Genomic DNA, 15,958 nt, shown 5'->3' with positions numbered 1-15,958 from the left:
GAATGAATGAATGAATGAATGAATAGTTCCCAACTTTATCTCCAGTCCATATTTCCTCCTTTACTCTATAACTCCGTTTGCATTTATGTAACTAGCTACATTTCCTTTTCAACACCCCCAACTGAACTTACAATGCTGTCTTCCATGTTTTTTTTTCAAGATTATGCATCAGTGATTCTGCTAAGAGATTTATAATGATTGTATTCAGTCCAGTTGAATTTTGGAAACACAACTATGCATCATAATCTACACTTACCAATGAAAGGGAGGTTGGAGAGTATCCACTATGGACTTGGGCAGTGGTCTATCTCTTAGTTCAGTCTCAAAGTTCATGGAGTGTTGCTTAGGATGGGAGACACACATTCGTAGCTCTGAGGTGCATCCTGGAGTTCAGACAAATTTATAGGTTCAGACAACTCTATGGGTTAGAGTTCTTGAACTCCTGTCCTCTACAGTCTCAGAAGTACTTTCTTGTTGCTTGGGGTTCCCCATTTCAGTCCTCTAGCCAAGAAGCTGGGGCTTTATTTCCTGGGCTCTGCCCTGCACTCCTCAGGTCTGTGACTGCATTTAGGGGCAACAGGGAGGAAGAAAAGGGAGAAAAATAGGAACCCGACATGCAATGCCCTCTTGAAATCACAGCTTCCCTGAAAAAACAAATAATAAAACTCTAGATCTGTATATTGTAAGTGCCCATAAGTAATAAAACTGAAGATGCATGCACTTAGACATCTAATTTCAAAGAGTTCAGTATTTTCTCATTTTTCAAGGGCCAAAGTCTGAAATGCAAAATTTGGAGAATGCGGGTGTCGATCCCACTACCTCTCGCATGCTAAGCGAGCGCTCTACCACTTGAGCTAATTCCCCACGTTGTTACCTCGCTTTATCTTACTTTTATTCAGGAAACGAAGTGCCGGTCCACACTCCAGCATGCACGATTTCCAGCAGTTCAGAGTACCAGGCTTTTCCAGGTCATTATAGCAGAACCATACGGATCCTTGGTGGTACAGTGCTTAAGCGGTCCGCTGATAACGGAAAGTTTTCAACACACCAGCGGCTCCGCAAGGCAAAGATTTACGGCCTTAGAAATGCTGTGGGGCGGTTCTACTCTGTCCTACAGAGTCTCCAAGGGTAGCAATCCACTGTAGGCGAATAGGTTTGGTTTTCAGTAGATTAAAGTGAAACCTAGACTCAGCCCGAAACGGCCTGGGGCAAGAGCGTCTTGACTGCTCAGTCAGCTGTTTCCTGCTGGAGAGAAGAAAAGGACGCGGTGGCAAAGCTCAGGCGCCGCCAACGTTTTATGCTTCTAATTTTCCAGAAGAGAGGACGTCCCAACTAGAGTGGATCAAGCCAGAACGATCTAGCTATGTGGCACAGCTCTCTTAGGATGACCATCTGACTCTTTGAAAGGCGTGATTGTCATTTGCTCCCCGCAGCTGTGACCACCCATGAGTAGGCAACGGGACAGCCTCTCCCCGATTCTGGAAGGCAAACCAAAAAACAAAACCTACTGCGGTCCAGTCGATTCCGACTCACAGCGACCGTATAGGGCAGACAAGAACTGCCCCAGGGACTTTGCAAAGAGCGCCTGGCGGATTCGAACCGCTGATCTTTTGGTTAGCAGCCGTACCGCTTAACCACTATGCTATTAGGGTTACCGGAAGGTATACAGCTCCAGGTATGTCTGCTGGATTTCGAACTAAGATCTTACATTTGTTAGGCGAGCTTGGTAACCTATAATCCGGAAACCCCTTGATTTGTGAGTTTCTTTTCTTTCTATTTTCTGAGAGATTTGGGTTCAATTCCCATTGAAGTGTGTGATGTAGAAATCGTATATCCCCATCATATTCGAGAACAGCAAAAGTCTCCACATTCTTACAGAAAGGAGCTATGGGGGTCATGAGACAAGATCATACTAGACTGAAGGATTCAAGAGTGGACCTTGAGAAATGGCGGTGAGGAGGGAACACAGGGCTGAGAGAACATTCTTTTGTGAGAAGAATACCTGTTGGACATGTCTGATCAGCACCTGATCTCTAAAATCTACATGATACTGCAAAAACTCGACTACAAAAAGACAAATAACCCTATTAAAAAATAGGCAAAAGAAATGAAGAGACACTTCACTAAAGAAGACATTCAGGTAGCTAGCAGATTCATGAGGAAATGTTCACGATCATTAGCCATTAGAGAATTGCAGATCAAAATTACAATGAGATTTCATCTTACTCCAACAAGACTGGCATTAATCCAAAAAACACAAAATAATAAGTGTCGGAGAGGCTGTGGAGAGATTGGAACACTTATACACTGCTGGTGGGAAAGTCGAATGGTACAGCCACTTTGCAAACCGATTTGGTAAAACTTAGAAATAGAACTACCATAAGATCCAGCAATCCCACTCCTCAGAATATATCCTAGAGAAATAAGAGCCTTTACACAAACAGATATATGCACACCCATGTTTATTGCAGCAGTGTTTGAATAGCAAAAAGATGGAAGCAACCAAGGTGCCCATCAATGGATGAATGGATAAATAAATTATGGTCTATTCCCGCAATGGAATACTACACATCCATAAAGAACAGTGAGGAATCTTTGAAACATTACATAACATGGAGGAACGTAGAAGGCATTATGCTGAGTGAAATTAGTCAGTTGCAAAAGGACAAATATTGTATAATACCACCAGTATAAGAACTTGAGAAATAGTTTAAACTGAGAAGAAAACATTCTTTTGTGGTTACAAGAGGGGGGAGGGTGGAAGGGTGGGAGAGGGGTATTCACCAATTAGTTGGCAGATAAGAACTACTTTGGGTGAAGGGAAAGACAGCACACAATACAGGGGAGGGCAGCAGAACTGGACTAAGCCAAAAGCAAAGAAGTTTCCTGAATAAACTGAATGCTTCCAAGGCCAGTATAGCAGCGGCAGGGGTCTGGAGACCATGGTTTTAGGGGACATCTAAGTCAATTGGCATAATAAACTCTATTAAGAAAACATTCTCCATCCCACTTTGAAGAGTGGTGTCTGGGGTCTTAAACACTAGCAAGCAGCCATCTAAGATGCATCAATTGGTCTCAACCCACCTGGATCAAAGGAGAATGAAGAGCACCAAGGACACAAAGTAATTATGAGCCCAAGAGACAGAAAGGGCCACATGAACCAGAGACTACATCATCCTGAAACCAGAACTAGATGGTTCCTGGCTACAATCGATGACTGCCCTGAGAGGGAACACAACAGAGAACCCCTGAGGGAGCAGGAGAACAGCGGGATGCAGACCCCAAATTCTCATAAAAAGACCAGACTTAATGGTCTGACTGAGACTAGAAGGACCCCGGTGGTCATGGCCCCCAGACCTTCTGTTGACCCAAGACAGGAACCATTCCCAAAGCCAACTCTTCAGACATGGATTGGACTGGACAATGGGTTGGAGAGGGATGCTAGTGAGGGGTGAGCTTCTTGGATCAGGTGGACACTTGACAGTATATTTGCATCTCCTGTCTGGAGTGGAGATGAGAGGGTAGAGGGGGTTAGACGCTGGCGAAGTGGACACGAAAAGAGACAGTGGAGGGAGAGAGCGGGCTGTCTCAGTAGGGGGAGAGTAATTGGGAGTGTGTTTTATATTAGCAAGGTGTATATATTTTTTTATGTGAGAGACTGACTTCATTTGTAAACTTTCACTTAAAGCACAATAAAAATTATTTAAAAAAATAAAAGAAAAAGAATCACATCACCAAACAATTAAATAAAGCAACACATTGAAAGAGATGCAAACTCAGCAAACAAGACTATTTACATCTGAGTAAACAGAGCTGATAAAACAATGAGAACAAGACTTTAAATATGGTACTCCTAGAAAGATGACAGAAACCATTTCATCTATAAAACAAGAATAAACTGTTATAAAATTGAAGAATGAATACCCCCCCCCAAAAAGGGATAAAATGCAAGGCCACCTCCAAATCAACGTATATTTTATTCTTTAAAAATGGCTTAGTTTTAGTCCAGACAATTTCACAAGTTTTCATGGGTTTAAGTCCTCTCCTCTTTGATTTTTTTTTTCTTACTTCAATAATCTCCATCTCCAAAATACAACAGAGACACAAACGTAGAACAAAAAGCTTCCCACTATCCACCCCCAGTGACATCTTAGTCTTACATCCCTGCGGTAACACCTTAAACCCATTGCCGTGAAGTAGATTTCAACTACCCGCTTTTTATTGCCTGCAGCCAAATACTTGACAATTCACCTTGACATGGCATGCCGGGTCCAGATATTGAATCACTTGATTTGTAAAGGTCCAAAGGCATACACAAATACTATCAAGTCTTGATTGCCCATCCTAGGCTGAAATTTTTTTTAAATAAATTTTACTGTGCTTTAAGTGAAAGTTTAAAAATCAAATCAGCCTCTCACACAAAAACCCATATACAGCTTCCTACACACTCCCAATTACTCTCCCCCTAAGGAGACAGTCTGCTCTCTCCCTCCACTCTCTCTTTTCATGTCCATTTTGCCAGCTTCTAACCCCCTCTACCCTCTCATCTACCCTCCAGGCAGGAGATGTCATCATAGTTTCAAGTGTCCACCTGAACCAAGAAGCTCACTCCTCACCAGCATCCCTCTCCAAACCACTGTCCAGTCCAATCCATGTCTGAAGAGGTGGCTTCAGGAATGGTTCCTATCCTGGGGAAACAGAAGGTCTGAGGGCCATGACCACCGGGATCCTTCTAGTCTCAGTCAGACCATTAAGTCTGGTCTTATGACAATTTGGAGTCTGCATCCCACTGCTCTCCTGCTCCCTCAGGGGTTGTCTGTTGTGTTCCCTGCCAGGGTAGTCATCAGTTGTAGCCATGCACCATCTAGTTCTTCTGGTCTCAGGATGATGTAGTCTCTGGTTCATGCGGCCCTTTCTGTCTCTTGGGCTCCTAATCTCCTTGTGTCCTTGGTGCTCTTCATTCTCCTTTGATCCAGTTGGGTTGAGACCAATTGATGCATCTTAGATGGCCGCTTGCTAGCATTTGAGACCCCAGACGCCACCTTTCAAAGTGGGATGGAGAATGTTTTCTTAATAGAGTTTATTATGCCAATTAACTTAGATGTCCCCTGAAACCATGGTCCCCAGACCCCTGCCACTGCTACACTGGCCTTGGAAGCATTCAGTTTATTCAGGAATCTTCTTTGCTTTTGGCTTAGTCCAGTTCTGCTGCCCTCCCCTGTATTGTGTGCTGTCATTTCCTTAGCCTAAAGTAGTTCCTATCTACTCTCTAATCTTGTTTTTTAATCCATTCTGCCACTCTCTGTCTCTTTATTGGTGCATTTAGTCCGTTTACATTCAGGGTAATAATGCATAGGTATGAATTTAATGCTATCATTTTGATGTCTTTTTTTGTGTGTTGTTGACAGTTTCTTTTTCCCACTTAATTTTATGTGCTGAGTAGGTTTTCTTTATATATTGTCCTTTCCTCATATTTGTTGTTGATTTTGTTTCTGCTGAGCTTCTATTTTTTTCCTGTATTCTATTTTGATGAGGAGGAGAGTTTGTCTCCTTCGTGGTTACCTTATTATGTACCCCTATTTTTCTCAATTTAAACCTAACTTTTATTTCTTTGTATCACCGTTATCTTCCTCTGTCTATGGGAGGTGTATGATTACATTCCTTAGTCCCTCTTTATTTTTTTAATTTTGTCTTCTTTTATATAATAACATCGCCATTACCCTGTTTTGGGCTTTTTTTTTTTTTTATTTCCCTGTCTGGGTTGACTTCCGGTTGCTCTGCCCAGTGTTCTTGTCTTCGGTTCATGCCTGATATTATTGATTTTCTAACCAAAGAACTCCCTTTAGTATTTCTTGTAGTTTTGTTTTGGTTTTTACGAATTCCCTCAACTTGTGTTTATCTGGAAATGTCTTAATTTCACCTTCATATTTTAGAGACAGTTTTGCTGGACATATGATTTCTGGCAAGCAATGTTTTTCCTTCAATTTTTTAAATATGTCATCCTATTGCCTTCTTGCCTGCATGGTTTCTGTTGAGTAGTCCGAGCGTGTTCTTATTGGCTCTCCTTTTTTAGGTGACTTTTCATTTACCCCTCACAGCTCTTATAATTGCCTCTTTATCTTTGGTTTTGGCAAGCTTGATTATAATATGTCTTGGTGACTTTCTTTTAAGATCTACCTTAAGTGGAGTTCGATGAGCATCTTGGATAGATATCTTCCCATCTTTCACAATATCAGGGAAGTTTTCTGCCAAAAAATCTTCAACAATTTTCTCTGTATTTTCTGTTATTCCTCCCTGCTCTGGTACTCCAGTCACCCATAGGTTATTTCTCTTGATAGAGTCCCACATGATTTTTAAGGTTTCTTCACTTTTTAAAATTCTTTTATCCGATTTTTCTTCAAGTATATTAGTGCCATGTGATTTATCTTCAAGTTCAGAAATTCTAGCTTCTAGTTGCTCAATTCTCCTCCTTTGACTTTCTACTGAGTTGTCTAATTCTGTAATTTTATTGTTAATCTTCTGAATTTCTGATTGCTGTCTGTCTATGGGTTTTCCTAGCTTATTAAACTTTTCATTGTCTTCCCGAATAATCTTCCTAATTTCTTCAATTGCTTTATCTGTGTGTTTCTTGGCTTGTTCTGCATATTGCCTAATTTCCTTCCTGATGTCTTGGAGGGTTCTGTATAGTAAGCATTTGTATTCTCCTCTGGTAATTCCAGGAATGCACTTGTATCTAGAAGATTCCTGGATTCTTCGTTTTGAGAGCCTGTTGAGGTGATTATGATCTGTTTCTTTATGTGACTTGGCGCTGACTGGTGTCTCCGAGCCATCTATAAGTTATTTTATTAGTTTATGCTTGCTTACTGTGTCGTAGCTGCTTGCTTTGTTTTGTTTTGGTATACCCCTACGGGTTGCTTGAGTGAGCTAGCTTGATTATTTTCACCTTTGGAGCTCTGGTGTCCTGTCCCCAGCTGGCTAGAGCTGTTATCAGGTATATCAATCTAGGAGTCCATTCAGTTTTCTTGTATGAATTCAGCTGAGGTTTCCAGGTAGCTGATCATCAAGCGTGTGGTACAGACTCTGTCCTACAGTCTTAGAGGCCCAGGGGTGATTGGTGTATATACTGATATCTGATTGCAGCAGGGGGTCACACTCTAAACAGGGCAGGGGACTGAGAACCAACCCCCAAGTGTCTCTGAGGAAGATGTGTCCCTGTTCCCTAGAGCATGCTGGTGGGTGGGTTCTTCAGAGAGACCATGGGCACCCAAAGTTTTTGCTTATAAGGACTGGGAGGTACCAGTTTTCTTTGGACACCTGTCATGGGTGGCTGGGTGACCTGAGTGGAGCTACCAGTCCTTAGGTCCCTGTGTGGGTGGGTGAGGACCTTGTTTAATAGGCAAAGCAATGTCGAACATCAAACACCCGCCTCTCCACCGCACAGCTGAAATGGTTGGAGTTTGCCATCAAGGGCCTATTCTCCTGAAATAGGCCCACACAGGAGCATGCAGAAGGGAAAGGTGCTCAAGGTCCATGGACGGTTTATGCCTTAACAGGAACCATTTCTGTCCTGATTTCCCCCAGTTAATAGAGCTAGCAAATATCTTTTCCCACCAATTGCAAATTTTTTCCTTCCCCAAGACTGGGAGGATGGCTCTAGGTGCTCACCAGGGCCTATCTCAGGCCCAGGGATTCAGCCGCTAAAGCCGGCTTGGGGGTGGGGAGCGCGGGAAAATATACGCAAGTACTTAGCTTTTGAGGAGTGTGTCCTTCTCCTCAGGTTCCGGAGGTGTGAGTGGGCTGTGTGGCTGGCTGCTTCTTCTTGAGGAAACTGCAGCCCAACGCTAGGACCACCCCGCCGCCGCCGCCGATCCGGGAATGGTGCCTGAGGGCTCCCGGCAATTCATGTCCTGTAAGTCCTCTCCGCTTCTGAACAGCCTCTTCTTCCCCCTGCCCCTCAGTTCGTTGTCTAAGCTTACCTGTGATGCTCAGGGCTCCCAGCTTGTCACAAATATACTCCTTTCACGTGTTTTGGGGAGTTTTTGTTGTAAGAGGTCTGGACCCAAGGGTCTGTCTATTGCGCCATTTTGGCTCCGCCTTCTGGGCTGAATTTTATTTCATCTCACAAAATCTTTTTCAGTAACCGTTTCCTGAGAAAACCAGTCTTGCATATCTATGACTAAAGTCCTTACCCAAATCATTTCCTCTAACCAATATGAAGAAATGCTTAAGGTAATGCAATCCAGCTCTCCTTTCACTGGAGTCAACATACTGAATGCATTTGTGACACTGAGAAAGGAAATAGAGACTATCAGACTTTCAGATCCTGTTTTAATCAGAGCACATTCAGGAAACAGGCTGAAAAGCCAGTACTTTCAATGTCCCTGTTTAAGCAGATTTGTTTTTTTTTTTTTCCTACTGATGTGCAGCCCACAGAGGAAGAACAAATATTGGCAATGCTTTCTATTTAATTTGGTATAAGTTCATAAAACAAATTGCCCAGATGATTGGACATGTCTTCAATTCTACACTATATTTTCCATAGATGTAAACCAGATTTATTACTAAAAAGTGCAGCAGTAAATGAGCATTGCTTGTAATAGGCTTGTGCCAAGTCTTATGTCAAAGGGAAATAAAAATGAGACCAACCACTTTGAGTACTCAAAGCTGTCAGCTTAGTTAACTGTTTCAAATGTATTGATGTGAAACTCTAAATTCTACAAAAGTGAAGTCTAATTATTTCTACCAGTGCAAATATCTGTATAAGTTAGGCAACAAATGGCAGTATTAAAGAGTCCAGAAAAATAAACTTAAATCCTTCAAGTCAAAAAAAAAAAAAAAAGAACATGTGTTTGTGTGTGCGTGTGTAAAATACTCACGGAGAGAAGCAGTCATTGAAAAGCCTGGACACTTGGAATTATGTTGGGAGAATATTGTGGGGGTTTAAGAATCTTTGAAGAATTCAAAGTAACATTTTAGGAAAAGGGTTTTAACTCTAACTGTTAATGAGGTTAAAAATAGTGAAAGTGAAATTGGGAGAAAAGAAAAGAATTTCTAAAAGTATTTAAGGAATCGAGGCTTGTCCTCTGTTGTCCCATCAGCTCCTGAGGTTAGCAGTGTCTTTCTGCATCTCCGGCACCCACTGCACTGCCTGTTCCAAAATGCATCCTCCACACACTGTAGATGGAATGAGAACATACGTGAAAGAGAAGAAAGAGCAAGAATCTAGAGAGGTTCTGCAGAAAGTTTCTACAGTATTTGTCAAGACCTTGGGTGAAGAGATTTGAGGGAGGAGTTAAGAGCATGGGAATGGTGGACACAGAATAGACTCTGAACTCATGTGTGATGAATGGAAGACTAAATCTACACGTTTACAAGTATTTGTTAAATGAATGAATGCATGAATGAGCTGATGTGGAGAAATGTAGATGCAGAGACAGTGTGCTAGGTTAAAGGAAGGCACACATTTGTTTATTTTTTTAAATTTAATAGGTCTTATTTTCAGAAGAGTTTTAAATTTACAGAAAAATAACTGGAAACTTACAAAGGCTTTCCATATACTCTGTGTCCACCCACAGTTTCTCCTGTTATTTACATTTTGTATTAGTGGGGTACTTAACTAAAGTCCATAGTTTAAATTAGGGTTCTCTCTGTGTTGTGCAGTTCTATGGGTTTTGACAAACGCATGTCATGTGTCCACCATTACAGTATTATACAGAATAGTTTTATTGCCCTAAAAATCCCCTGGGCTCTATCTTTTCATCACTCCCTCCTTCCCCCTGAATCTCTGTCATCCTCAGGTTTTTTGTTTTTGTTTTATGTCTCTGGAGTTTTGCCTTTTCTAGAATGTCTTATTGTTTGAAGCATACAATAAGTAGTTGTTTTTGTTTTTACGGCTGGCTTAATACACTTTGTAATATGCATTTCAGTCTCCTTGATAACTTTTCATGGCTTGATAGCTCACTTCCTTGTATCACTGAAAAATATTCCATTGTATAGATTCGTCACAGTTTATCCACTCACTATTGAAGGGAATCTTAGTTACTTCCAATTGTTGGAAATTATGAATAACTCTTCTGTAAACATTCATCGGCAGAGTTTGTGTGGACATAATTTTTCAACTCATGTAGATAAATACCTAGAAGTACAATTGCTGCATCCAAGCTTTTTAAATCACCAAAAGAAAAATCAGCTTTCCATTTCTGGTTTTGCTCCTTACACTTATGTGACCTGAAGAAAATGATTTGACTCCTCTGAGTTCACAGTGCTGAAAACGTCTTTGACACGTGGAAGTTCCTGGCAGGCCTGGATGGCCTGGAGACTGAAGTAGGGCTGTGACACTTAGGGCTTTGCCTCTAAAAAATGGACTGACAGGGTGTAATGGTAGTGCATGCACTTTGCCTGAGAGACGTAGGGGCATGTAGGCCAGCTGTTATAGATTGAAGTGTGTCCCCCAAAACTATGTGTTATAATCCTAACCTCTATAACTGTGGTTATAACCCCACTTTGGAATGGGTTATCTTTGATAGTTAATGAGACAGAATTAGAGCCCTGGTGGCACAGTGGTTAAGAGCTACAGCAAGCTATGGCTGCTAATCAAAAGGTGAGCAGTTCAAATCCATCATTTGCTCCTTGGGAACCCTATGGAGCACTCCACTGTGTCCTATTGGGTTGTGTAAGGTGTGTCTTAAATCAGTCCCTTTTGAGATATAAAAGAAATCTCTTCTGAGATATAAAAGAGATTAAACAAGCAAGAGATGGGGGAAGAGAGGTGTCAAGTCACTTGAAGATTGTCCAGTAGCAAAAGTCAGAAGGGACAGGACCTTCCTTCAGAGCCAATAGATGGAGAGAGACCCTAGAGCTGGTGGTGCTCTGAATTCAGACTTCTAGCCTCATAAACTGTGGGAAAATAAATTTTTGTTTGTTAAAGCCATCCACTTGCGGTACTTCTGTTACAGTAGCACTACTTAAGTGACACACAGGGCTTCTCTCCACTTTCCACCTTCCTTTCCCTTACTTGTAGTAGAGATCTCTGCTCTCCAGATGACAACCACAGAGCTTCTCACCTGTGACAGCAGGTTCAAATCTTGGTAACAATTCGCAATAGGTCTTTTTGTTTTTTCTTTATGGGCACATAGAGAATGCGGCTGAAAATGACTCGACAAACATTCCAAGTCAGGGGCTGTAATAAGTGGAGGAACCAGGAAGAAGCAGTGAGGAAGGAATCCTGAGCAGCCAGGATCCTCAGAGAGGAAGAAATTCACCAGGCTGTGCTGGGCATTTTGCCTGGAGGATAGATGGTACATCTCAGAAGGTAGGAGCTTGAACATCACCCCTATTCTCCAGACTGAGAGAAGCCAGTTTCAATGGTGATGAGAAGGGATCTCTGCTAAGAGAGACAGATTTATGTGGAGATTTAGTCCAGCCAATAAGGAAGACCAATGCCTGGGCGGTAAAAGGGCCAGATGCAGGAGAGAATGTACAGGGCAGCACATGAAAAAGGATTTTAGAAAACTAAAGAGTCAGGGAAGGTAAGGATGTGAAACAAAATGAAATTCACATACAGAATTCTGGCAGGCAGAGTGGGAACTGTGGGCAATGTGGCAGTTAATGCGATCAAGATCATACAGGTCCCTGGGCGATGAAGTCGCCGGTCACCCCCTGCTTCTCCTACTTCAAGGTTATTTTTACACCGTCTAGCGTCTTTTTTTTTTAGCGTCGGTTCAAACCCCACCCCCCACCCCCTGTGCGCCGCAGGGGAGAAAGATGTGGCAACCTGCTTCCTAAAGTTTACAGCCTTGGAAACCCTATGGGGCAGTTCTGTTCTATCCTATAGGTTCGCTGAGTCAGAACTGACTGCACCGCAAAGGGTGGTGCTCTTTGCCCTTGGGATTTGAGCTTCTGTCTTTTTCATTATGTAGCTGTAGCTCGTTTTGAGGTGAAGCTGGACGGTTGAATTTAGAAGGAAATGAAACAGAATTCGTGGAAGATTCCGTGTTAAATCTCAGGAAAGAGAGTTAAAACAAAGAGCCAAGAGTTCACAAAATGGGAGACTTTTTCATGCAAAATGGGCTGGTAAAGAAGGTACTATTTTTGTGGATTTGTGCCAGATTCAAATTTTGTTCCTGTAAATCTTATTTAGCCTTCCTCACTTTTCTCTAACCTGTCTCTCCAGGTTTGTGGTGCTAGAAGGAGATTTTTATTTCATTCCTTGTAAATCCTTACCAGCCTCCCTTGCTGCCCCTGACCCTTCTTTCTCAGGAGTGATAACTGCAGGAAGTCCCAGCAACTAGGAGGGCCTCCTCATTAAAAAAGCGGTTTCTGAAATTTTTTTTTAAAAATGCATGTGTATCATATGTAACACTGCGGAAAACCTGCTTTCCCCGCAAAACAAGAAGGTAAACTCTCAGACTAGCCAGAGATAGGACCCGGAATCTTCTGATCTTTAGTAAGATGCCTTATCCATTTCTCCAGGGCTTTGAAAGGCGGTGTCTTTAGCAGCATTGTTACTTAAATTTCTTGAGTTTTGCACTTTTCTATCATCTATTTCAGGCTGTGACTGATGTCCACTTGGCCTCCCTCCCACTGTTTGCACCCAGGCTTCCTAGCTGAGTTGTTGAGTGCCTTAGAGTGGCTCCAACTCACAGAGACCCTATAGGACAGAGTAGAACTGCCCCATAGGGGTTCCACCACTGTAATCTCTAAGGGAGCAAATTCCCAGGTGTTTTCTCCAGGAGTTGCTGGTGGGTTTCAGCCTAACAAATGACCTTTCCTTTCGATTAACGGTGCAGTGCTTAATTGTAAGAGAAGGTAAAAATCCATAGCCTACCTTTGAGCCTCATTAATTCAATTTACTTCTGACCTCAGGTCCTTAGCCTCAAGTTGAGGGCCCTGGAAACAGCAGATAATGGAGGAAGATTTTAGGTTCAGCTGTCCTAGGAAGGAAAACAAACAAAAACAAAAGTAAACCAAAAACCAGCTATCAGGGACTAATGTGAACAAATGGAAAACCTGAAAGGCTCACAAACTGAATGAGCTATTAATTCTTTCTCCAGTATGGGTTGTGTTCCTTCCTGTACTCTCAGGGCCCAGGCACACACCTCAATTGTAGCATTTATCACCCTGTGGTGTAAACAACTGCTTACTCAGTTGTCTTCCCCACTAGATTGTAAATTCCTTGAGGGCAGCACCCTCAGTGTCTACCATAACTAATTTTACATTAAAATTCTATATGCATGAGTGGTGGATTATATAAGAAAAATATATGAGGAATGAGAAAAGGGTGTAATTTGTGATCTAGGTGGTTATCACCGATCTGAGATCCCACACTATGCCAACTCACATAAACTCACATATATAAAGGGAAAATCAGTGAACTTCTATATACAGGAAACCAAAGAACCAAACCCATTGCCCTCAAGTCGATTCCAATTTATAGTGACCCTGCAGGACAGGGTCACTTAAAGAGTTTCCAAGCCTGTATGAAAGCAGACTCCCACTTCCTTCTCTCATTGAATGGTTGGTGGGTTTGAACTGCTGACATTTGAGTTTTTCACCATCAGGATTCCTTCTATATATAGTAGCTGTATCCTAATTTCATGAATATAGCTTTGAAGTGTGGCTGTTTAAACTCCCGAGGGCTGGATGGAGATGGGACTGGGCAGGTGTCCAGTAAGTCTAGATATAGTGACAGTGGGACAGTAGGGTTGGGCTAGAGTTAGTGGCTGACAGCCCTCCCAAGTAAAGAGAATACCTGGTCTGTAAGTATGAAAGAAAAAGCTTAGTGAGCCAAGTGCACAATAGACTTACATTTCTCATATTATTTATGGGGTTGGATTTGAGTTTTTCACATTGCCAGTAATCAGAAGGATTTAGAACATGAGGCATATAAAATATAATTATGAAAAATCTAGCCCAAAGACCTTTCCCCAGTAACAGGAAGCTTTTAGCGAGAGCTCTACAACAATTAAAACAATACTCAGCTGGGTTAAACAAAGTGGATTTATATCACACATAAGAATAAATCCAGAGGGTAGGGCGGCTACATGGCTGGTTAATTCAGCAGGTCCCTGATGCCATCAGGACTCAGGTTCTTTGACTCTTTGCACTCTGCCATCTTAAACATCTGAGTCTCATATTCCAGCTGGTCCCTGTGCAGTACTTTAAACTTTTACAATTTCAGACGTAGTCTAGAAGGAAAACAAACCTCTGTGTTTCGTAATTTGAGGACAACCTCTTCTGTAAGCTTCCCAGTCTCATTTACTATAGTTATATCACATACCCTTATCTAAACTTAACTGCCACTAAGATGGGAACCTCTATGATTAACAACAACAAAAACCTGAAACCCGTTGCCATGGAGTCAATTCTAATTCATAGCAACCCTAAAGGACAGAGAGGAACTGCCCCACAGGATTTCCAAGGAGTGCCTGGTAGATTGGAACTGGCAACCTTTTGGTAGCGGCTGAGCTCTTAACCACTAAGCCACTAGTATTTTTATGATTAACAAGCTTGATCGTAATTCAGGCTCTGGATCTGAGAATGGTATCCACCACCTCCAAGCACAGGGCAGTACCGATGTGGCTATGTGAAGAAAGTCATTTTTCTGTTTTCAAGGGGGCCTGGTGGGTGGTGGTAGTGGCTGACTGTGGTGTAGACAAGCAGTAGTGGCTGCTACGTCCTACTGCATCTCCACATTGGAAATAAAATGTTTGCTTTTGATTTTTTTTTCTGAAAGTATTTTGAGACTTCTATTAATTAATCCATATGAGGCCATAACTAGATTTCCAGATCTAACCATCTAATCATTTGATCTAGAGCTTTCATTCAATACTAATGATGAGAAAAAATGGCATTAATTCTATGTGCTGACATACTGACATGAATGAGGACTGTATACGTTTGGCTATCAGTAATACAACCAAGGAGCAGAGTGGCGCAGCGGAAGTGTGCTGGGCCCATAACCCAGAAGTCGATGGATCGAAACCATCCTCTGCTATTTTAGTGGAACCCTGGTGACACAGTGCCTTAAAACCTTGGCTGCTAACCAAAAGGTTGCCACTTCCAATTTACCAGCTTCTCCTTGGAAACCCTAGGGGGCAGGTCTACTCTGTCCTTTAGGGCCACTATGAGTCAGAATGGACTTGATGGCAGCCAGTTATTAGTAATATGGTAGCATACTTCTCAGATCTTTAGGACTACTTGGTAAAATGACATTGTGGCTTCTCAAAAAGAAGTGCTGAGTACTAACGTGTGCATGATGGTGTGGAGACTTGAAGCTCAACTGAAATATTTGCCTCAATCTGCTCTGTAGAACAGGGCAGTAGTCTTAAATTCCTAACTCTGAAAATTAGTCATGTGTGCACTCAAATTTATCTATAAAAGATCTAACTTGCAGTGGTTTCCAGGCTTATTTTTGAAGATTCCTTAATAACCACAATTTGTTCATCCCCAATATAACCATATATTCGATGTTCCTATCATTGTTCACATAACAGTAACTTGACATGAAGAAAAAAGAGTTCAGCTCTTACCGCTCCGATGAAGGCTAGGATGTCCAGGGCCTTGTTCTCCTGGCCCAAGAGGGGATCGGGTCTGCACCCCACTCCTGAAGGTGCACCCTGGAGGTGGCCGCCGGGGCAGGGCTATGTTTGTCAGAGCTCGGATCTACTCTCGCTGGCCGGTCCACTCTAGCTCCCACGTGCCCACCACGTAGGAGCTGGGCCGCATGGGCGATCCCAGTGTCTGGACCTGCACCCACCAGCCCATCCTGCAGGGTGTCACTTCCTCTTTCGGGGAATGCATACAGTGCACCTGATCCAACCTGTCCTGGAATTCCAGGCAGGACTGGCTTAAGAGGCTGCAGTGACCCCTGGGCCTCTGTTGATTGTTTCTTTTCTTTTTAATCATGGTGAAAATTTACACAACAGAACATAAAAGGATTCAACATTTCTACATGTGT

The 15,958-nt window shown here is 42.4% G+C and overlaps 1 non-coding gene across 1 annotated transcript; it reads right to left on the bottom strand.

Annotated features, from left to right (window-relative positions):
• Positions 1 to 791: 791 nt before the first annotated feature.
• Positions 792 to 864, bottom strand: TRNAA-AGC (transfer RNA alanine (anticodon AGC)). The gene has a single exon. It is a non-coding gene; the product is annotated as a tRNA-Ala (tRNA).
• Positions 865 to 15,958: the final 15,094 nt, after the last annotated feature.

The sequence above is a fragment of the Elephas maximus genome, chromosome 1 (genome assembly GCF_024166365.1).
Source record: "Elephas maximus indicus isolate mEleMax1 chromosome 1, mEleMax1 primary haplotype, whole genome shotgun sequence".
In the NCBI taxonomy this organism is placed as follows: domain Eukaryota; kingdom Metazoa; phylum Chordata; class Mammalia; order Proboscidea; family Elephantidae; genus Elephas; species Elephas maximus.
This window is presented reverse-complemented; position numbering and strand designations above follow the sequence as displayed.